Source organism: Haematobia irritans, chromosome 5, assembly GCF_050003625.1.
Source record: "Haematobia irritans isolate KBUSLIRL chromosome 5, ASM5000362v1, whole genome shotgun sequence".
Lineage (NCBI taxonomy): Eukaryota > Metazoa > Arthropoda > Insecta > Diptera > Muscidae > Haematobia > Haematobia irritans.
Genome location: NC_134401.1, coordinates 90,684,555 through 90,709,989, shown reverse-complemented (window position 1 = coordinate 90,709,989; position 25,435 = coordinate 90,684,555). Strand labels below are relative to the sequence as shown.

Here is a 25,435-nt window from a genome sequence, read left to right as displayed (position 1 = left end):
ACGAACCATTTGTTTCATGCAACATGAATTGCACTTTTAAATCTTTTGTTGTTTTTATTCGCATTGTAACGGATGCATGTTTCTCTGTTGTTGTTGTAATCTTCCATTTTCGCTTTTATCTGAATAAAAAAGAAGAAAAAAATATAGCGAAGTGCATATTTATTTGTTACACTTAGTTAAGTACAAACTATCGTTTTTTTTTTTGTGGGATATTATTATTTTTTCTTTGCAATTGTGGATGTTGATATTGCTCTGTATTGTTTAATTTCCTCTGCGAGATAATCGTACAGTGGGTGGGAATCGTCAAACTATTAATAATGTGAGGTAATTAACCCACAGTGTTTTTAGTTTGAAATAATTTGTATAATAAATACCTTCTAGCATACACTGAAAAATAATATTGTTACTTAAAAAGAATCCTAGAATTTAGAAAGTTTAATTTACATTATACACTGGTGAAAACTGTCTCCTAATATTAAAAAAATCTCATTAAAATTGAGCCAAGCAAACATTTTCGTAAATACACTCATAAAAAAACGTGTGCTAAAATCAACAGTCGGTGTCTGCTGTTATATTTTTGGACTTCAATGTTTGGAAAACAACAAATCGTAATATTTTTGAGGTTTAAAATGTTAGAAGTAAAAATAGTTTTTTTTCGTATGGGCCTCACTCAAATATCTATTAAAGCTTTTAAATGCGATCATTTAGTTTGTATATATGCGATTTGAGCAAATACAAGATATATTTTTAATATATTGTTTTATGATAGTCCCTATTTTAAGTTTATAGTTTGTTTCAGCCAAACCAAAACATGCCTTGCTATTTCAGCAAACAGTGACTACTTTACCTCTTTCAGCAGACTTTTTTAATGTCTCTAATAATAAATTTATTTGCCTGTGGAATGAAATATTTCGTTATAAATATAAACATACTATTGAATAACCAAACGTAACAGTAGAGACACCCGTTTTCACTCTACCCAATCTGCGAAAATTTGGAGAAAATCATTCCAAAATAGTATCAAACAAAAAAATTATTTTGTCAAAATTTTATTTCTATAGAAAATTTTGTCAAAATTTTATTTCTATAAGAATTATTTTTCATAGTTTCGGCTATAGGTCGATTAAAAAACATAGATATGATGTTTTTCTTTTATTTTTATTTCCAATATTTCGGTTGACTTCGTCAAAACCGTTTTCAAGGATTTGTTCTGGTGTACACAGCTTCACACTCTGTTTAAAATTTTATTTCTATAGAATATTTTGTCAAAATTTTATTATAGAAAATTTTGTCAAAATTTTATTTCTAAAGAAAATTGTGTCAAAATTTTATTTCTAAAGAAAATTTTGTCAATATCTTATTTCTAAAGAAAATTTTGTCAAAATGTTATTTCTATAGAAAGTTTTGTCAAAATTTTATTTCTTTAGAAAATTTTGTAAAAATTTTATTTCTATAGAAAATTTTGTAAAAATTTTATTTCTATAGAAAATTTTGTCAAAATTTTATTTCTATAGAACATTTTGTCAAAATTTTATTAATATAAAAAATATTGTCAAAATTTTATTTGTATAGAAAATTTTGTCAAAATTTTCTTTAGAAATAAAATTTTGACAAAATTTTATTTCTATAGAAAATTGTGTCAAAATTTTATTTCTATAGAAAATTGTGTCTAAATTTTATTTCTAAAGAAAATTTTGACAAAATCTTATTTCTAAATAAAATTTTGTCAAAATGTTATTTCTATAGAAAATTTTGTCAAAATTTTATTTCTATAGAAAATTTTGACAAAATTTTATTTCTATAGAAAATGTTTTTTCTAAAGAGAATTTTGTCAAAATTTAATTTCTATAGAAAATTTTGACAAAATTTTATTTCTATAGAAAATTTTGTCAACATTTTATTTCTATAGAAAATTTTGTCAAAATTTTATTTCTATAGAACATTTTGTCAAAATGTTATTAATATAAAAAATTTGTCAAAACTTTATTTGTATAGAAAATTTTGTCGACATTTTATTTTTATAGAAAATTTTGTCAAAATTTTATTTCTATAGAACAGTGCTTGCTATAGACGAAATGGACTGGCATTTTAGAATAAAACGTAGTTTTCTTATTAAAAAAAATACAAAATTGATTGTGACAAAGGTTTAAACTTTTCGATGAATTCAAAAACTTACAACAAAAAATCAACGTTTGCTGTACCGGTTTTCCAAACGTTTTTCTGTTTTTTTTGCGTGTACTATAGTAAGTTAAATATTCTTCCTTCATAAATGTATTTTGAAAACAAAGACTGAAAATATCAATTAGTTAAAAAACCGACTTTAGTGATTGATACTATCATTTCTGTAATTGAAAACATTTCAATTAAAAATTGATTGGATCAATTAATTTCGTGATTGAATATAAAAAATATGTTTTTTCTGTGGACGTACCAACTTTCAACCAGATCGGTTGATATTTGCTCCTCCAAGAGGCTCTGCAAGCTATTTAAATCTGGGGGTATTTTGCACAAGGAGTACAATTCGTAAAATGTGCCAGATTCAGTTGAAAGCATTTCAGATTTAAATAACATTCCCATATATATCTTTCGCCTGATTTAAACTCATACGTAAAGTTTTGCACAGGGAGTAAGATTAACATTCTTACTATGCATGCGAAATTTGATTAAAATCGGTTTAGTTTTAGATATTGCTTTCACATATACCTTTCGCCCGATTTACCCTCATATGACTACAGAGGCCAAAATTTTACTCCGATTTTGAGATTTTAAACAATAATTTGGTTTAATTTTAGAAAAATCACGCCGATATCACAAAAATAAGTAAATATTTTTCGACAAATTGAAGAAAATTTATTAGACGTAATTATAATTTTGCACTTATTGAAGAAAATTTCGTAGTTTGGAGGAAAAAATTGGATTTTCATGTTTGAGGCATACTTAAAGAAAGGAAGATTTCATGTTGTGGAAAATTTCGAAAAAATAATAAAATTTAACTACTAGCAAATAATTTTTTTGCAATAAAAAGAAGTTGAATTTAGCGTTAGTTTAACTACGGATTTTTTTCTTTGTACGAAAAAAAATTATTAGAGTAAAGGAAGCTTTCTCCAAATGTAATAATTCCGTGAACGAAAATAAAGTTAAAATGGCTTTAGTGAAATAGAGGATTCACCTTTTTTAGTGTCTATGGGAAAATGGACTTTTATATTCAACACCCATTTGAAGAATTTGAGATGGTATCGAAAATCTAGATCTGGATAAGGGTTAATATAGTCGGACCCGCCCGACTTTTGACTTTTCTTACTTGTTATCTGTCTGACTGTTGTAAACATGCTACAGCCTTCAATAATGGCGCTATCCTGAAATTCAGCATAGATTCGTCTTTAGTCGGCACGCAGGCTAAGTTCGAAGATGAGCTTTATCGGTCCAGGTTTTAATATAGCTCCCATATAAACCGATCCCCCCATATGGGGTCTTGAGCTTCTAGAAACCGGATTTTCTATCCGATTTACCTGAAATTTGAAATCAGAAGTATTTTAGAACCATAAATGGGCGTGTCGAAAATGGTGTGTATCGTTCCATGTTTTGCTATAGCCCTCATATCAGTGTTGCCAATTTGGTGCTTTTAGCACCAAATTTAGTGCTTTTTGATTTCTAAAAAGCACCGAATTGCCTTTTTGGTGCCTTTTCAAAAAAAGCACCAACTTGGTGCTTTCTGGCATTTTCATTTAGTGCTTTTGGTGCTTTTTTATTTTGAACAGTATTAAGTTTAATTGATACAAAAACTTTGATTAGACTTTCAAGAGCCGAAGAAACCCAAATTTATTTCCAAATATAGAATTTGATTGTTATGAAGTTGGTATTGATTATTTTTTAATTAATATTGTTATTTAGGGTATTCTGTAGGAAAGTCCAGCGATGAGTGTCGAATTTTTGAATTTGGTAAAGATGTCATTAAAAACCTTTGTATTAAATTCACAAAAGCACGCACAACTGAAATAAGCAATAGACTCCTTCCATATATTAATATTTTGAAAGTTGAAAAACATCACTGATCAAAATGAATTGGACGAAAGCATTAAAACTGATCAAAGTGTATACTTGAATAGCGGTTCATAATGGTGAGTACTAGTTCGAGTTTTGCCGCTAAAGTGAAAACTATAACAGTAAAAAAGGCATAAAATTATGCATATTTGCTGCAAATTTTATTATAACTTGATGGGGAATAGCCAAAAGCAAATTTTCACAAAGTTTGTATTCCTTAAAATGAATTATTAAAGAAGTTGTAATTGTGAAAAAATGACTATTTTAGCAGCTAAACTCGATCTTAATACCCACCTTAACTTCTTAAAATTCAATTCACAAAAGTTCTATAAAACATCGTTGGAAGTTTTTTTTTTGTTTTTTTTTTTAGTAGAGCATTTAATTTTCGATTTTGTGGTGGAAGGTGGTATGTTTGAATTTATAATATATTTTTGGTGCTTTTTGGCCTTGGGGAGTTGGCAACACTGCCTCATATAGACCGATCTCCCGATTTTACTTCTTGGGCTTCTAGTATTTTCTATTCGATTTACCTGAAAATTGAAATCTAGGGATATTTTAGGAACACAAATAGGTGTGCCGAGAATGGTGTCTCTCGGTCCATATTTTGGTATAGCCCCCATATATACCGATCTCCCGATTTTACTTCTTAGGCTTCCAGAAACCATATTTTCTATTCGATTTGCCTACAATTAGAATTCTAGAGGTATTTTAAGACCACAAATAGATGTACCAGAAATGGGATGTATCGGTCCATATTTTGGTATAGCCCCCATATAGACCGATCTCCCGATTTTACTTCTTGGGCTTCTAGAAACCGTATTTTCTATCCGATTTTCCTGAAATTGGAAATTTAGAAGTATTTTAGAATCACAAATGTATATTGGTATAGCCCCCATATAGGTCGATCTCCCGATTTTAGTTCTTGGATTTCTAGAAATCGGATTTTCTATCCGATTTGCCTGAAGTAGTTTTTAGTTAATTTTCATGAAATTTTAAATCTAGTGGTATTTTAGGTCAACAAAAACCTGTATCGGATTTAGTTTTTTATCGGCCCAGTTGGTAAAGCCTTCATAAATTTCCAGACTTCTCGTACTCTTTTGAATAAAGGGCATAAACATCTGCAGAATCTATATTTTAAATCAAGGCGCTATTTGTCTTGCACGCTTAAACGAGATGTTTAAGATTCCTCTACAACTCAAACAAAACTGTTTCTTATAAATTCAAATTCTTCAAATTCAGAATATTCCACATCCAGGGAAGGAATATGATCACCCTAAACCTGTTTCAAACCTGTTTGGCCAAACAGTCAGCTGCAAGACTGTTTGGCAAAAATGTCTAAAGGCAATAGATGCAGTATGATATTAAGGGAGTTTGTTCCTGTCTTGCTGAATGCATCTGAGATACACAAGCACGCCATACGCTGAACTTTGTCTAAACTTGTCGGCTGGTGAAGTGCCGGCCACCAGACTACAACACCATATAGCATTATAGGTCTAACCACTGCCGTGTATAGCCAATGTACAATTTTTGGTTTTAGTCCCCACTTTTTCCCTATTGCCTTTTTGCACGAGTATAAAGCTACTGTTGCTTTCCTCGCCCTTTCTTCAATATTAAGCTTAAAGTTCAGCTTCCTGTCCAAAATAACGCCAAGGTATTTTGCACACTCCCTAAAGGGAATTTCAATATCACCTAAGGAAATGGGTCTAACCGTAGGAGTTTTGCGATCTTTGCAGTACATGACTAGTTCTGTCTTTGCAGGATTTATCCCAAGACCATTATCTTTCGCCCATTTCTCAGTCATCCGGAGGGCTCTCTGTATAATATCTCTAACTGTTGATGGGAATTTTCCCCTGACTGCTGGCGCCACATCATCTGCGTATGCCACCACTTTTATCCTTTCTTTTTCTAGGGAAACCAGAAGGTCGTTTATAGCAACATTCCAAAGAAGAGGTGATAGAACTCCTCCTTGAGGAGTGCCTCTGTTCACATACCTTTGTATGTTTGCTTGTCCTAGTGTGGCTGAAATGCGTCTCTTCCTTAGAAGTTCGTCTAACAGCCTAAGTATACCTGGATCAACATTCAGAGTTGTCAGTCCATTTAATATCGAGCTCGGATGGACGTTATTGAACGCCCCTTCGATGTCTAGAAACGCCACGATTGTGTATTCTGTGACAGATAGTGAGCTTTCAATAAAGCTGACTAGTTCATGTAATGCGGTCTCAGTAGACCTGCCCTTCGAGTATGCATGTTGTCGTTTCGAGAAATATAGCCCCCATATAAACCGATGCCCCGATTTGGCTTGCGGAGCCTCCAAGAGAAGAAAATTTCATCCGATTCGGCTGAAATTTGGTACATGGTGTTAGTATATGGTCTCTAATGACCATGCAAAAATTGGTCTACATCGGTCCATAATTATATATAGCCCCAATATAAACCGATCACCAGATTTGACCTTCGGAGCCTCTTGGAATACCAAAAATTCATCTGATTCAATTGAAATTTGGTACATGGTGTTAATATATGGCCTCAAACACCCATGCAAAAATTGGTCGAAATCGGTCCATAATTATATATTGCCCCCATATAAACCGGTCTCCAGATTTGACCTCCGGAGCCCCTTGGAAGGGTAAAATTCATCCGTGATGTTAGTATACGGTATCCAACAACAATGCAGGAATTGGTTAATATCAGTCCATAATTATATATAGCCCCCATATAAACCGATCCCCGATTTGACCTCCGGTTCCTTTTGGAGAAGCAAAATTCATCCGATCTGGTTGAAATTTGGTGATAGTGGTAGTATATGATATTTATCAACCATGCCACAAGTGGCCCATATAAACCGATCCCGAGGTTTGGTGTTGGAGCCTCTTGGGGGAGTAAATTTCATCCGAGTCAGTTGAAATTTGGTACATTGTGCTAGTATATGGCCGTTAACAACCATGCTTAACTAGGTCCATATAGTTATATATAGCTCTCAGATAAATCGATCCCCAATCACACACAAATTGGTCCATATCAAGATCATAATTTTATATAGTCCCCCTATAAGCGACCCCCATATTTCAATTCTGGCTCTCTACGTACCGTGCAAAAGTCCATATCGATTCGTAATTATTTGTAGACTTACCTATACATACCTTTTTTGTCTAATATGTACATATATACCACGTATGGACTAACTCACAATTTAGAAAACGATGTTAAGAAGTTTTAATATACCGCAACCCAAGTAATTCGATTGTGGATGACAGTCTTTCGTAGAAGTTTCTACACAATCCAAGGTGGAGGGTACATAAGATTCGGCCTGGCCAAACTTACGGCCTTATATACTTGTTTTTAGTTTACTTTAGTGACATTAGCTAAAAACAAAAAAAAAGAAGCATACATTTTACTAAATTTAAATTACACATAAAGTTAAGAATTAATTAAAATTAACTTAATACATTTTCTTTCGGGTGTGTTAACTTTTGTTTGAATGCAGAGGTTTGCATTTGTGTTGCAGATCACGGGAAACACGACCGTTGTCAGATTTTACATCGCAAGCATTTGAAAACGACATTTTTATCTTACTTTTGGAAGCTTTATCTAAAGGCAGGTACTATATTCAGAATTCAAGCTGAAAACCAGCTTGTTTTCACGGTTACTTTTTTGAATTAATTATTTTAGAAATGTAAAATTTTTCGAAATCAATGCATTGGATCTTTTCCATCCGTAATTTAACAAGACTTGATAAAAATATAATAGTCTTCATATATATTTTCTTACTTTTAATTTTGTGTTTTGGTGAAAAAACCGAACGTAGTACCCACCTTAAAATACAAATTTTCCAAAATTTTGAAAATGTAAAAACAAAAACATTTTATTTACTTTCATGAGTTGACTTTTTACATTTTATTTTAATCTATAGCCAAAATGATTAAATTTGAATCATATTATGATTAGCCATAGAAATCATACTCATATACATGTCAACCAACCTCAACGTGAAATATGAAAGTTGCATTGACAAACTGGGGAAATAGTGTTAAATTGATTTCAAATGACCTTAAATGTCTTGCTTTGAAGTGGGCTTGAAAAAATAGATTCATATGAAGGAAGGAAGTTGGGTAAATTTGAGAGAATGTGGAAAGCTCTATCAGCTATTTTAATATGAAGCCAATAATAGCGTATTTGCCTACATAGTTATTTGAATTAATGCCGGCTGGACAAGTTCAGATTGAGGCTTATACAGCGGTTGTTTAACTTGCTTTATTTCAGCTTCTAACAACACCTAAGATACAATCCCCTCATCCGGTAGATTTCGGAACTCTTCTTTCCTGTTTTATTCGAAAATCAATTTTCAAATTAAAATGTGAAAGGCAGGTATCGATAAAAGCTTTTTTTTCGCCAAATAAATATTCCGGAAATTGATGGAGTATTAGTTGTTTCTAAATAACTCATTTTGCTCGTATTTGAATAGAAAATTTTATTTTGATTTGTTTTTAACCTGCACGGGTTTGTAGTCATGTCAAGATTTCTATTTGTTTTCCAAAACAAAATCTATTCTCTTTAGTGTTTTCAAGACACTTAGAAAACTTTAAACGTTATATAGTCAGAGTCAGATTATAAACCTATCAACCGTTTAATTGACCGGTTTATTGAAATTTTTGGGTTTATTGAAGTTTTTTTTTGCATTGCTAATCATTTGAAAGTTATTTTTATTTTAGTTCGGTTTTGTCAACAAATCTATTTGCCTGGGAAAATACATGTCATGAATGTGCCTGGAAGTAAAAAAATGGAAGCAGATTTATTTATGATACATTTTTTTTCATGTGAGCATATTTAACAAGGATGTTTAATAAAACTAACAAAAAAAGTGAAATACGAAAAAATATATTATGTAAAGGACAGGTTATTAACAGCTATTTTTCGTCTCATAAAATTTTATGTAAGTTTTTTTTGGAATTCCAGCTATTGAATATGGAAAATATTAAATCAACACTCAAAAAAATTTTCAGTAATAATAGTATAAACTCTTGTAAAGAAAATTATATGATATCTGTAAAGAAACTTATATTTTATAAAGGAAAAATAATTATCAATAAATAAACAATAATATAATAAATAATTGTTAATTAAAAAAAAATTAATTAAATTTTTCGACTAAAATCAATTCAATTTTTAATTTAACATAGTCGTAGTTATTGAAAGTGCCAAAAGAAATCAAATATATTTTTATCAAGTACACTTACTTACCACAGGAGGGTATAAATTTTCGATGTAACACATCGAAATATTGCTCTAAAACTCCATAAAGTATATACAATGATATATATAAGTATTGGCACAGCACCCTTGACAACATAGTGGTCACCCAGCAAAAAAAAGAGCTTCCAAAAAAGTAGTTTGGATCCCCAATCTGTGATCCGGAAGTAGTGCAAACTTAGATCATCTCCAATGAATTTTACATGGGCTTGTCATAGGACGGAAGTACTCCCTTTTTGGATCGTTTGGATTGCTTTAGAAGTTGTGTCCTGGAAGTTAATTTGAATGAAGAAATTTAAAAAGCAAAAAAACAATTTTTTTTTTCAACAAATTTCACTTTTTCTTTTATCCATATGTTTTATTACACTATTATTTTCCTATTATCTAATTTTTACAATTTGAAAAACTTTTTCGCTCCGACCAGGGATTGAACCTGGGTTTGCTGGCACCATAACAGAACGCCTTAGCACACTCAGCCACAAACGCCATTGAACATAAAGCGTCGAAAGATCAATTCAAATGTTTGTGATATGATCGTAATACGACACCAAGGAATAACATTCTAATTGCTTCTCGAGATGTTCTTTATTAGTATGAACGAAAAAAATAAGAAACGCAGGTTCAAATCTCACTAGCGGCAATTTTTTTATCAAATATTTTTCTAAAATCGTTTTTATTTTTTATTTTCGGCATATATTTTCGTATAAATATATTTCTCCATTAAAAATCAAAAAAAGAAATTAAAAATTCTCGTAATTTGCAAAACCTTCTCAAAAGAACTTCCATAGAAGCGAAAAAGTCAAACGGCACAGGTTCAAATCCCAGCGGGGATAGAATTTATTTTTATTATTATTATTTTTTTACTTTTTTTTATTAATTTTCTATTTTTTTATTAGTTTTCTATTATTTTGTAAAATTTAATTGTCCAAAATTTCCATTTAAAATAGCCTGATTGCGTTCTTTCTAATACTTGTCCACAAGGACTGCAACGGAAGTAGAAAAAAATAATTGGGGGATCCCACGATGCTCTTTAGAAGAAATGTTTGTGGACTTGTCCAAAAGGACTGCATCGGAAGTTGGAAAACTCGATGGGGGATTCTGGGATGGGCTTTAAAAGAAATATTTGTGGAACAACTTCCAATTTTTTTTGCTGGGCAGGGTATCTGCGAAAAAATGTGCCTACTAGAAATAATGATTTTAAGCTACATAAAATATATACCGATCGACTCAGAACCATCGCCTGAGTCAGTTTAGCCCTTTGTGTCCGTACGCCTGACCATGTATTTGTTTTTCGCGGTATTCAGGCTGCTTGATGTTCTTATCAAACAAAAAGGCATGCCCAAACACAAAACATTTTTTTTCTGATTCAATAATGAAATTAATTGTTCCAATTAATTTTATTAAAGAATTTAAAACCAGAATAAATTATGATATTAAATGAGATAGGTACTAACAACAAAGGTTTTCAACCTAAGATCCAATTAATTTTTTAATTGAAATTTCTTCAATCAGTGAAATAGTAGATAGTATCAACCTAACCTAACCTATTAATTTTTGAGATTGATTTTTGTTTCAATTAAAAAATTTGTTGAATCAATTAAATTTTTAATTGAATATTTTTTAAAACTCAATTAAAATTTTAATTGGAAAAATTTTCGTGAATTTTGTTTCTGTTCAAAAAGTACTAAATATACCAAAAAACTAATTTAGAACTGCCAATACTTTTGTTCCTCCAAAAATGGGCTTTTTTTATTTTTATAATATAAATATTGAAAGAACAAAAATTTTTCTAAAACAAAAAATGATCTGGATTCTTAATGCAGTTACAATTCAAAGTAAAATATTTTTTAATTTAAAATAGCTTCATATCTTTTTTGACATAACCGAAATTGCTTGTGCCAATACTTATGTGCGTCACTGTATATTCGGTCGTGGTGAAATTCTGAGTCGATCTATCCATGTCCGTTCGTCCGTCGGTCGGATATTATTGCAAATGGGCCATATCGGACCATTTTTTCGTATAGCCCCCATATAAACCGACTCCCAGATTTGGCTTGCGGAGCCTCTTAACCCTCTAATGCCCCAATTTTTTTTGTCAGCTGATTAACGACACAAAAGCAAGAAAACTAATTAAGAAAAATTTATACGGTAAAATTCAGTATATGCTGCAAAGGCTCTTGAACAGGTTCAACTAAGTTTTCTTTTTATTTTATTCATTTTTGTTGTCTTAAGGTGTGTTTTACTAAAAGCTTCCTTATTTAGTGAAGCCCCCATAAAGGCGGGATTGGGCATTAGAGGGTTAAAGAAGCAAATTTCATCCGCTGCGGTTGAAATTTGGAACGTGGTGTTAATATATGGTCTCTAATAGAGGTGTGCACGTGACACAAAATTGTCGTGCGTGAGCGTGACATTATTTCGCGTAAGCGTGAGTCACGAAAATAATTTCTTCGTGAGTGTGCGTGAGTAACAAATTTCGGTAAAATACACTCACGAAAATAATCTCTCTCACGGACATAAAACACTTACGAGTTGAATTCATTTACAATTTTAGTAACACCTGGGATGTTAAGAGTTTAATAACGCTCCCTATTTTAATCATGCTCATGTTTTCTGACACGTCCTTAAGGTACACTACTAAGAAAATTATTCGTGAGTCACGACATTTTTCGTGAGTCACTATATTTTTCGTGAGTGACGGTATTTTTCGTGAGTCACGATATTTTCGTGCGTTAGTCCTACCTAACAACATCGTGCGTGAGTGTGAGTAAGATTTTTCTGTCGTGAGTGTACGTGAGCGTGAGTAAAATATTACTCACGTGCACACCTCTAGTATAAAGTTCAATGACCGTACACATAAATATGAACTAAAGCAAAAGAAAATTTTCGTACGATTTCCAAAAGTAGTACGAATGAACTACTGTATGGTTAAAATGGTCATGCTTTGACGCCAATGGTTTTCTTTTATACTTTTAGTTCATTTTTTCTTCTATGATAGGGTGTAATTTCGAGAGCTGCAGTTAAAAAGTACAACAGGGCAATACATTTTCCTGGTTTTAACGCTTTGTGGAAATATCCAAATGTGGAGAATAATTTAGTTAAATTTCCGTACGAGTTAGTTCATTCTTTCTATGAAACAGTTTACTTTTCGTGAGTCACGATATTTTCGTGCGTGGGTATGCGTGAGTACAAATTTTCTTTTCGTGAGTGTGCATTAGTCCTACCTAACAATATCGTGCGTGAGTGTGAGTAAGATTTTTCCGTCGTGAGTGTACGTGAGCGTGCACACCTCTAGTATAAAGTTCAATGACCGTACACATAAGTTCAATACAAACTAAACAAAAGAAAATTTTCGTACGATTTCCAAAAGTAATACGAATGAACTACTGTATGGTTAAAATGGTCATGATTTGACCCCAATGGTTTTCTTTTTTTACTTTTAGTTCATTTTTTCTTCTATGATAGGGTGTAATTTCGAGAGCTGCAGTTAAAAAGTACAATAGGGCAATAAATTTTCCTGGTTTTAGCAACGCTTTGCGGAAATCTCCCAATGGGGAGAATAATTTAGTTCCATTTTGCGTACGAGTTAGTTCATTCTTACTTACTTACTTTTTTTTCGGTGTATAACAAAATTCCACATCTAAGTCTACTGAGTAGGTTAAGTTCGATTAGGTATAGTGGCAGCTCGATATTTCAGGCTGACTTAAACTATTCAGTCCATTTTGATACCACAGTGGTGAACTTCTCTCTTATCACTGAGTGCTTCCCGATTCTATGTAAAGCTTTACGACAAGGGACTTACTTTTTATAGTCGAATCCGAACGGCATTCTACATCGCGGTGAAACAACTTAGAGAAGCTTTGAAACACCAAGAAATGTCACCAGCATTACTGAGAGGGGATAATCCACCACTGAAAAACTTTTTAATATTTGGTAGAAACTGGGGTTGAACCCACGACCCTATGTAGGCAATGCGACCATTGCCCCACGGTGGCTCCCAGTCGACTGTGTAGGTTTTCCTAGATCGATCAGTACACAAAAAAACTCTTCTTTGATACGAAAGGACATTTAGGACCAACAAATTTTTAGTTTATTGCCAAAATTGGTCTTTTAACTTTGTTTAGGCTGAAAAACCATATGTAGCAACAACTAAATACTTCGTTGGTCTACAATTCCGTTTTTCATGAAGATCTATGTTATTATACCCTGACCATCTAGTAATTTTGGCTATACCAAAAAAATCTTCCCTCAATATGCAGACGCAAAAACGGCAGCATGTGTCATCTTTAAATCTTCCAAACTTTTGGTGGCGGTCAATAACCCATTGGCTTTGTTTGTAACCATACTACTCACCCAAGCATTCATTCATCCATCCGGCTTACCAAAATTAAAAAGAAAAAAAAAATAACACAAAGACTGAAAATCGTTGCTTTTATGGTCGCATAATCAAAATATCATTAAAAAATTATTAAAAAAAAAAAAAAAAATAAAAAAACAAAAACCAGACGAAGAACACACAAGCATATCTACCTTTAAAACTTACAGACATATGCATACTCCTATATATGAGTGAAAAAAGAAATTAAATAAAGAAACACGAAATTTTTTACACGTGTATAATAGAGTGGCTTCAATGGATGCAGGGATATTTATTGAGCATACATCTGCATTGGAAATCCCGTTTGTTTCATACAATGATTTTACAAAAAAAGTATGTCAAACATGATGTTACACTCAAAAAAATTGTTTTTTTTTCAGATTCAATCACAAAATTAAGTGATACAATTAGTTTTTTAATTGAAATGTCTTCAATCACGAAAATTATATTATCAATCACAGTTTTAATTGAGCATCAAAAATATACAAAAAAAATTTTTCAGATTCAATCACAAAATTAATTGATCCAATTAGGTTTTTAATTGAAATGTCTTGAATCACGAAAATGATAGTATCAAACACAGTTTTAATTGAGCATCAAAAAATACTTGATTAAATAATTAATTGATTTCATTAGCAAATTTCAATTATTTTTTAATTGATTCAATTAAATTTAAATTCAATTAATGTTTTAATTAACAACGAAACCATTTGTAATCGGTATAATATATTACAATCAATTTCTGTAACTATTTTTAATCCTTTTTAGTTTGATTCAAAAATTTATAATTTCAAACAAGTTTTAATTAAGAATTTTAAAAATATATCCATAATTTTTTAACTGTGTTATTATTCCCAATTTGATTAAAAAGTTAATTGTATCAATTATTTTATTAATTGAAAATTTAAAAACTTTCAATCATTGGCTTAATTGACTTAATGTTTCCAGTTTGATTAAAAGATTAATAGTATCAATTAATTTTCAACTTCAATCAACACAAAAAAAATCTGATTCAATCACGAAATTAATTGATCCAATTAATTGTTTAATTGAAATGTCTTCAATAACAGAAATGATAGTATCAATTAAAAAAATAATTGGCAGTCAATTAAAAAATTAATTGATCCAATTAAAAAATTAATTGCTACTATTAGTTTGTGTGATTGATTTTTGTTTCAATTAAAAAATTTGTTGAATCAATTAAATTTTTAAGATTTTAATTGGAAAAATTTTCGTAAAATTTTTCTATGTGAACTTTTTATTTGGGAATATTTTGGTGATATTTTTTTTTTTTGTGAATTGCAACTGCTGCACTGAAAAAAAGTAAACTGTTTTATTGCAAGAATGAACTATCTATCTATCTATCTATCTTATTGTTTCCTTACTTACTGGATTAACTGGAACGTGTATCATTTCTTAGCCATGTTATGGATATATTTGTATCTCCTATGGTATTAGGAGCCACCGTGGTGCAATGGTTACCATGTCCGCCTTGCATACACAAGGTCGTGGGTTCGATTCCTGCTTCGACCGAACACCAAAAAGTTTTGGATTATCCCACGTCAGTAATGCTGGTTTCTGAGGGTTTCAAAGCTTCTCTAAGTGGTTTCACTGCAATGAGAAACGTCGTTCGGACTCGGCTATAAAAAGGTGGTCCCTTGTCATTGAGCTTAACATGGAAACGGGCAGCATTCTGTGATAAGAGAGAAGTTCACCAATGTGGTATCACAATGGACTGAATAGTCTAAGTGAGCCTGATACTTAACTATCTCGTGCGAAAATTGAACTAAATTATACTCCACATTTTGAGATTTCCACAAAGAACGAAACCATTGGCGCCAAGTCATGACCGCTTTAACCATACACACAAAAAAAAAATTTCTGATTCAATCACGAAATTAATTGATTCAATTAATTTTTTCATTGAAATGTCTTCAATCACAGAAATGATAGTATCAATTAAAAAATTAATTGATCCAATTAAAAAATTAATTGATACTATTAATTTTTGTGATTGATTTATGTTTCAATTAAAAAATTTGTTGAATCAATTAAATTATTAATTGAATATGTTTTAAAACTCAATTAAAATTTTAATTGGAAAAATTTTCGTGAAATTTTTTTCTGTGTTCTGTAGTTCATTCTTAATTTTTGGGAATCGCACGAAAAGTTTCTTCTGCGTTACTTCATATTGAATTTATGTGGACGGTCATTGAACTTTATACCCACAAACAAAATTGTTTGATTCAATCACGAAATTAATTGATCCAATTAATTTTTTAATTGAAATGTCTTCAATCACAGAAATGATAGTATCAATTAAAAAATTAATTGATCCAATTAAAAAATTAATTGATACTATTAAGTTTTGTGATTGATTTTTGATTGAGTTAAAAAATTTGTTGATTCAATAAAATTTTTAATTGAATATTTTTTAGAACTCAATTAAAATTTTAATTGGAAAATTTTTCGTGAAATTTTTTTCTGTGCATGTTTAGTTCATAAAATGTTTGAGACATACATAACAAAAGGAAAATTTCATTGGGCAGCGGAAAAAGAAGTAATAAAATGTAACTACAAAGAAATATATTTTTTTTAAATAAAAATAACTTTTACAAATGTCACCCCAAAATATGAATAATGACATACACGCTGGTTAGATTTAAGTAGATTTTTATTAGGGAAATATCGGATGGCTTGTATTGGATTTCAACAAAATTTCTTTCAAAATCCACTATACTGTTATGCACATCAAAAAATTTCGCTCTTTGCAACCCTGTGGTAATTTTCATTGCATGCAAGACGGGCATGCTAATTAATATAAATTCTTACTGTGACAAAATTTGTTCACTGAAAAAAACATTGTCGTGAGGTCAAAGATTTCATGTCTTTGAAATACGAATGCAAATTTTTCTTAGCATAGAAGACACATTTCTCTAATATAAAGTTTTTTTCTTTGTCCAAAAGTCGATAAACTTTTCAATTAAGTCGTATTGTCCCTATAATTAAGTGATTTGACTTAAAAATGGGTATTATAACATGAAAGAAAAAAATTTTGGGCTAAGGTCGTGTTGACTTTAATAATTCAGAAAAATTCTTTAAAATTAATGAAATTGTCTTTAAATTTGTTGACTTTTTGCATCTTGACTACAAAGCAAAAAATCGTTCAAATACACCCTCACAAAAAATCGCTTCTGTAACATATACTCCCAAACATATTTTGCTTCAAGCATATACATTTTTGGGTATTGCCCAAACATTTATATGTTTGATCTCTTCCAATATATAATATGTTTGAAAGCATATTAGTCTAAACAATATATGTTTGGTTAGTCTAAATTCCAAACATTTTGTATATTTGCATCCAAATTCAATAATGTTGTCTTCCAAAAAACAATATGTTATTATGTGAACATATAATATGTTTGGAAGCATTTTGCACCCAAAAATATTATATGCTTAAAAAAAATTCTCCCAAACAATATTGTGCTCAAAATTTTATTTATTTATTTATATATTTACAATCATAATGAATTATTAAAATAAACAGGTAATATAGGTGCTAACAACATAGGTTTTCGACCTGAATGCTCAAAATTTTGTTTCTGCCTAATTGTATATTCTCCCACATCTTTCTCACTTCCACGAGATTTTTTAGTTCTTAGCACCTTTTTCTGTAATACAAACATTGTAGAAGAAATTATTCAATTTTATGATTTTTATTTATTTTAATTTTACCTATTGCCGGACGGGGATTCGAACAGCGGACCACACAGTTTGTAAGGATCAAAGAAGTAGCTGATCAATTGCCCAAGGAAAAATAAAATGTTAATTTTGTAATAACAAGCAACAACCACCAACTTAATTCAATATCGCTCCCTGTTAAATAGCGCTCCAAGCTACTAAACACATATATGTTTATAGGCTATTTCTAAATTAATATATGTTTGCATCCAAGCATATTATATTTACAAACATTTTATGTCCCAAACATAATATGTTCTAACATATTAACATATATGTCCCAAACATGTTATGCTAGTTTATGAACATTATATGCTTGCACTCAAAAATATTGTGTTTAAAAATTTGTGTTCCAAACATATAATGTTTATAGCCAAACATATGAAAAACAGTCTTTTTCATCCGTGTATAGGGCATGCTTTTCAACACTTTATTTTAAAGACGTTTTTTACTTGAAACATAGCATAATTTCTACTGGAACTCAAGTTTGGAAAATAAAGTTGTAGTTAACTCATTTTTAAAGGACTTTGATAGCATATGAAAAAAAAAAGCTGAAAAAACGAAAAATTAAAATTTGCTTCCTAGAAGCAAGTACACAAAACCCAAAATTAAAAGAGAATTGTATCTTAAAAGTGTCCTTACTTGTATTCTCTGCTTCCTTGGCTCGGAATCAATAGCAAAATTTTTAGAGTAAAGACAAAATCTTTGGAACCGGGCATGCTTTTTTCAGTGTTTGTTAAGTGCTCTTGACAATTTTTTATACCCTTCACCATTACTGTGGTACAGGGTATAATAAGTTTGTGCATTTGTATGTAACGCCAAGAAGGAGTAATCATAGACCAACCTTTTAGTATACGGATCGGCTTAGAATTAAATTCTGAGTCGATTTAGCGATGTCCGTCTGTCTGTCTGTCTGTCCGTCTGTCTGTCTGTTGATGTATTTTTGTGTGCAAAGTACAGCTCGCAGTTTTAGTCCGATTGTCCTAAAATTTGGTATAGAGTCCTGTTTCGGCTCAGAGACGATCCCTATTGATTTTGGAAAAAATCGGTTCAGATTTAGATATAGCTGCCATATATATTTTTCACCGATCTGGTCATAATTGGCGTGTATATCAACCGATCTTCCTCAAATTCCGTACATCCGAATATTTTATGTGTCTCGAAAAACTTGCAAAATATCAGCCAAATCGGTTCAGATTTAGATATAGCTCCAATATATAGCTTTCGCCCGATTTACACTCATTTGCCCGCAGAGGCCAATTTTTAACTCCGATTTAGTTGAAATTTTGCACAGGGAGTAGAATTAGCATTGTAGTCATGCGTGCCTAATTTGGTTGAAATCGGTTCAGATTTAGATATATCTCCCATATATAGCTTTCGCCCGATTTACACTCATATGACAACAGAGGCCAATATTTAACTCCGATTTAGTTGAAATTTTGCACAGGGAGTAGAATTAGCATTGTAGCTATGCGTGCCAAATTTGGTTGAAGTCGGTTCAGATTTGGATATATCTCCCATATATAGCTTTCGCCCGATTTACACTCATATGACCACAGAGGCCAATTTTTAACTCCGATTTAGTTGAAATTTTGCACAGGGAGTAGAATTAGCATTGTAGCTATACGTACCAAATTTGGTTGAAATCGGTTCAGATTTAGATATATCTCCCATATATAGCTTTCGCCTGATTTACACTCAAATGACCACAGAGGCCAATTTTTTGCTCCGATTTAGTTGAAATTTTGCACAGGGAGTAGAATTAGCATTGTAGCTATGCGTGCCAAATTTGGTTGAAATCGGTTCAGATTTAGATTTAGCTCCCATATATATGTTTTTCTGATTTCGACCAACATTTTCCTTGTAAAATCGCCAATGCTTAGTCGAAAAGTTGTAATTTTCCTAAACTTCTAATACATATATATCGAGCGATAAATCATAAATAAACTTTTGCGAAGTTTCCCTAAAATTGGTTCAGATTTAAATGTCTCCCATATTTTTTTACTAAAATTGTGTTCCACCCTAGTGCATTAGCCAACTTAAATTTTGAGTCTATAGATATTGTAGAAGTCTATCAAATTCTGTCCAAATCGAGTGATATTTAAATGTATGTATTTGGGACAAACTTTTATATATAGCCCCCAACACATTTGACGGATGTGATATGGTATCGAAAATTTAGATCTACAAAGTGGTGCAGGGTATAATATAGTCGGCCCCGCCCGACTTTAGACTTTCCTTACTTGTTTTTGTTAACGAAGTTCTTCAAACTCTTTAGTTTAGGATCTACCCTAATATACATAATAATATATATACGGGTACTTATATGCGATTTTTGTTTTATTAACAAAGCATGTCGAACCATTTAGTTTAGGATCTACCCTAATATACATAATAATATATGTAAGGGTACTTACATATAACGAAAGTCTTTACATGACAAAAAAAAATAAACAGCGCCGATATCAGTGGAAATACCTGCGTTACTGACCCAATGTATTGACAGACCATAGCAAAATAACATCAAAAGACGAGACGTATACAGGGATGATGGCTCCCGATACTGATACAACCTTATAGCTTACGTAAAATATTGGTTAACATAATCAATTTTTTTGTTTCTTTCTCAAACTGGTTTAAAGCTGAGTTTGCTTATTTTTCGTTAATAATGACCACCGGTCGGTCGATCGCTCGTTCGATCGATCGATGGTATTATTTTGTAAATATATACCAGATACATCAATTTGAATTTCTTAAAATTAACTTTTTCACATAAATATGTCACATTTTACGCGGTATCTTTTCATTTTATAAAAGCTTGAGCTATCACATACTTGTACGAAACCGAAGGGCCAAAAAGCAACATTGCATCGTGGGGCGTACACTTTTCATATGTTTCATTGTGAATATAGCATATGTGATCATAAAATTTATTATTCTGAGAAATTGTGCATCACCTTCTTGTGGGAACGGTATTTGAATTTCATATATGTAAGGTGAAATCATAAGTACAATTGTTTTCACTTAAGGTGGGTATTAAGTTCGAGTTTAGCCGCTAAAATCGTCATTTTTTCACGATTACTTTTCTTTAATAATCCATTTTAAGGAATACAAACTTTGTGAAAATTTGCTTTGGGCTATTCCCCATCAATTTATAATGAAATCTGCAACAAATATTCCAGGAAAAAAAGAGCTTCCCAGAAAGTAGTTTGGATCCCCAACCTGTGATCCGGAAGTAGTGCAAACTTGGATCATCTTCAATGAATTTTACATGGGCTTGTCATAGGACGGAAGTACTACCTTTTTGGATCCTTTGCATTGCTTTAGAAGTTGTGCCCTGGAAGTTAATTTGAATGAATAAATTTAAAAATTTCACTTTTTTTCATCCATATGTTTTATTAACTTTGAAAAACTTTTTCGCTCCGAGCAGTGGTTGAACCTGGGTTTGCAGGCACCATAACAGAACGCCTTAGCACACTCAGCCACAAAGGCCATTGAACATAAAGCGTCGAAAGGTCAATTCAAATGTTTGTGATATGATCGTAATACGACACCAAGGAATAACATTCTAATTGCTTCTCGAGATGTTTTTTATTAGTGTGAAAGAAAAAATAATAAACGCAGATTCAAATCTCACCAGCGGCAATTTTTTTATCAAATATTTTTCTAAAAAATTATTTTTCTATGTTATGCATCGTTTTTATTTTTTATTTTCGTATAAATATATTTCTTCCATTAAAAATCAACAAAAAAATTAAAAATTCTCGTAATTTGCAAAACCTTCTCAAAAGAACTTCCATGGAAGCGAAAAAGTCAAACGGCACTGGTTCAAATCCCAGCGGGGATGAAATTTATTTTTTTATTATTATTTTTTACTTTTTTATTAATTTTCTATTTTTTTATATTTTTTATTAGTTTTCTATTTTTTTGTAAACTTTAATTGTCCAAAATTTGCACCTAAAATAGCCTGATTGCGTTTTTCTAACACTTGTCCACAAGGACTGCATTGGAAGTAAAAAAAAATCATTGGGGGATCCCACGAAGCGCTTTAGAAGAAATGTTTGTGGACTTATCCAAAAGGACTGCATCGGAAGTTGGAAAAAACTCGATGGCGGGTTCTGGGATGGGCTTTAAAAGAAATGTTTGTGGAACAACTTCCAATTTGTTTTGCTGGGTTATTATGTTAGATTATTCCATTGCATGAAATGATTAGGTTTCCTTAGAATAAATAATATCATTATGTTTATATTTATATAATTGGATAATATTAATTTATTTTTAATTTCAGGTACATTAATTATTTTGATTACTGAACTAATGTAATGTAATGTAAGTATAAGAGAATTTGCTTAGTGATGTTAAGGAACCTTCTTTTTGTAAACGAAACCAAACGACATGTCACACTTTGTGTAATGCCACTGATAAAATCTTTGAATCACTATGAAATGTCCAAACGATTACTAAATGATATCCAGGTTCAGGATACCTCAAAGGTAATTCTATTGACAGTATGAAGCGAATTTGGTCCCAATACCCATCACATCAAATTAAGTTTCCTCTGTACACTCAAACAAAAAAAAAATTAAACCGCTGTGCACCCAAAAAAAAAAAGTGAACACACCCTGAAAGAAAATGTAGGTTTATTTTATTAAATTTAACTAAAACTAATTGCCATAGAAATAAGTTAATAATTTTTGTCAAATTGAATTTATTATAAATTATAATTTTTTTGTTATTAAAGAAAGTTCAATATTTTAAAGGTAAAAATTCGAGTTTAAAATTGTTAAATGTCTCTTGCGCTATATGAATTTCGCTTAAACCTTATAAATGGGCAATTTTATTGGAATAATGAACACAATCGAGTCTGAGTTTCATTTCAACATACTTTCGTTCAACTTTCTGGGTATAGCAAAAATTTCGAACCACTGAAAATTCTATATCATAGAACAAACTTTGTAAATAATGATCCATTTGAAGATTCTGCCATCAGTTCAACAAATACTATAATATATATATATAGAATTTTCATTAAAAATTAAGCTCTTTGGCAAAAAAAATATATATAAATATTTCTTACTTTTATTTTTAATTTAATATTTGTATTACGTTCTTTATTATCCCCCCAAAAAAGCGGATAGCAGTAAATCAATTAGATTTTGATCAATTTTTGATTTGCTTTTGGGAAATGCGTTTTACATTTTAAAGAACCACATAAATGGAATTTCGTATATAATTGTCAAGGTTTAAGATATTACGTAGAAGGTTTTAATTAAGAGATGAGGGTGTGTTTTATTTACTCTGGCCACTTGAGTTACATTCAGAAATTCCTCGAAACACAAATATATTGAAGAGGTTTTATGGAGTAGCTTCAATGAAACCTCATTTCAACCTGATGACTTGTAATGATATCACCGTACTGATATGTCATCTTCTTTAATGGGGTCTTTAATATAAATAATGTTTTTACGATTTAATCGCATGTATAATAAAATGTGGCACGTGAATCGCCTAGTCATTGTTATATAGAAATGTATTTAAAACCTTTTAAAAGCGTGAAATCATTTATTTAAGTTGGGAATGCCGGAATGCTGAATATAATCCAAGATAGGAAATACTTAATATAGTTAAAAGATATTGAAAAGTTGCAGAAATTTAGATGGGAATAAAGGGGGGGGGGCTTATATATATGGCAACCAACTTCACACCCAGAGAAGGAATATGATCACCTTAAACATGTTTTAAGAGCAAAATGTTATTTTTGGGTGGTGACCATGTAACATGGTTTTCGCAACCATGTTATTTTCTCGGAAACCATGTATCTGATTTCGGCAAGCAGGTTATATTTGACGAGAAAATAACATTTTAGTGACAAACATGTTACATGGTCCCCATACAAAAATAACATTTTGCTCTTGAAACATATTTGAGGTGACCATATTCCTTCTCTGCGTGCAAGGTTCTATCAGATATTGAAAAGTTACAGAAATTTAAATGGAAATAAAGCTGATATATATTGCATCCAACTTCAAGGTTCTATAATTTCTAAACCGCTCGTTTGACAGCTGACAGATTTTTTCCAGTGTCAGTTCATTTTATTATTTACAAGTTTACAAAAGCATTTTGATCTATTGCCTTCAGAAATAAAGGTATGTGTGATGGAATTCAATCTTGATATTGTGATTGCTTTATATTTAGCTGGAAAACAACAAGTGGCTATCGTTACAGTTCTCCAGCACTGTGACTAAATCTATTATTTCTCGCAATATTGGTCGTTACCGTGATACTGGCAGTATTGCATCGCTTTCAAAATGTGGACGAAAAAACGGTGACAACACTAGAAAAGTGAAGATCAATTTTCATAGAAACCCACGACGTCGAGAACAAATGCAACACATATTTTCTATAGAAATACAATTTTGACAAAATTTTCTATAGAAATACAATTTTGACAAAATTTTCTATAGAAATAAAATTTTGACAAAATTTTCCACAGAAATAAAATTTTGACAAAATATTCCATAGAAATAAAATGTTGACAAAATTTTCTATGGAAATAAAATTTTAACATAATAATCTATAGAAATAAAATTTTGACAAAGTTTACTATGGAAATAAAATTTTGACAACATTTTCTATGGAAATAAAATTTTGACAAAATTTTCTGTGGAAATAAAATTTTGACAACATTTTCTATGGAAATAAAATTTTGACAACATTTTCTATGGAAATAAAATTTTGGCAAAATTTTCTATGGCAATAAAATTTTGACAAAATTTTCTATAGAAATAAAATGTGGACGAAAAAACGGTGACAAGACAAGAAATGTTCCGAAAAGTGAAGACTAGATTCCATCGAAATCCACGACGCCAAGAACAAATGCAACACATATTTTCTATGGAAATAAAATTTTGACAAAATTTTCTATAGAAAAACAATTTTATGTAGAAATAAAATTTTGACAAAATTTTCTATAGAAATAAAATATTGACTGAATTTTTTATGGAAATAAAATTTTGAGAAAATTTTCTATAGAAATAAAATTTTGACAAAATTTTCTATAGAAATACAATTTTGACAAAATTTTCTATAGAAATAAAATTTTGAGAAAATTTTCTATAGAAATAAAATTTTGACAAAAATGAGTCCTGTGGATTCAGGACCCATTTCGAGTCCGCCCCTGTTCTACATAGTACCCAACATCCGTACACTCAAAAAAAAAAGTTTACTTGGATCCAAAGATTTTTACCTTCCCTCAAGGATTTTGGTATTGATTCTGAGCCAAAGATGCGGCTTCTTTAAAATAAAGAATTTTTTTAGCGACCTATCTGGCTCTAAATCTAGGACCAATAAAATTAAAATTAGGATACAGATCTCATTTATCAAATTTTCATTCTCTTTTCGCGGTTTATTAATAAAGGTACTCACGTACAAACAAATGCCAGTTTAAAAATCCAAATTATAACGGATACTTCAAAGTAAAAAATGTTTTCTTAATTCCTAAAAAACTTTAAACCAAAGACGCTTAATGCTCAAAATAAGTCTTAGCCTATATTTGAAAATGTGTTTCTTTACTTTAGGGAAAAGTAACCTTAGTTAAAAGACATGGAACTTTAACGGAGGGACGCAAATGTACAAAATTTGTGTCCTAAATTCAATGAAAAAATTTTTGAAGCAAAGATTATAAACTTTATTTTAAGTAAAATTTCTTACATTTTAAAGAAATTGTCCTTAATATTTTGTAAATTTCGCATCCTAAAATTTAGGTTGCGTAATCTTTAATATCACGTAAATATTTTTTCACGTCTTTGAACTAAGACCAATTTTCCTTAAAGTAAAGAAACACATTTTTGATTTAAAGAAATTATCCTTAAATTAACCGAAATATTGAATCTTTAGATTTAAGATAAAAACGCTTCAAATATAGGCTAAGACTTATTTTGAGCATTAAGCGTGTTTGGTTTAAAGTTTTTTAGCAATTAAGAAAACATGTTTTACTTTGAAGTATCCATTGTAATTTGGATTTTTAAA

The 25,435-nt window shown here is 30.8% G+C and overlaps 1 protein-coding gene and 1 long non-coding RNA gene across 2 annotated transcripts in view; both read left to right on the top strand.

The window, feature by feature from the left end:
* The window catches only part of Reg-5 (Rhythmically expressed gene 5), an 89,234-nt gene that overhangs the window by 30,515 nt on the left and 33,284 nt on the right, over window positions 1-25,435 (top strand). The gene's annotated exons all lie outside the window — the stretch shown is intronic.
* On the top strand, window positions 20,237-20,792 carry LOC142237550 (uncharacterized). Its single transcript, XR_012722507.1, has 2 exons — window positions 20,237-20,436; window positions 20,514-20,792. It is a non-coding gene; the product is annotated as an uncharacterized LOC142237550 (long non-coding RNA).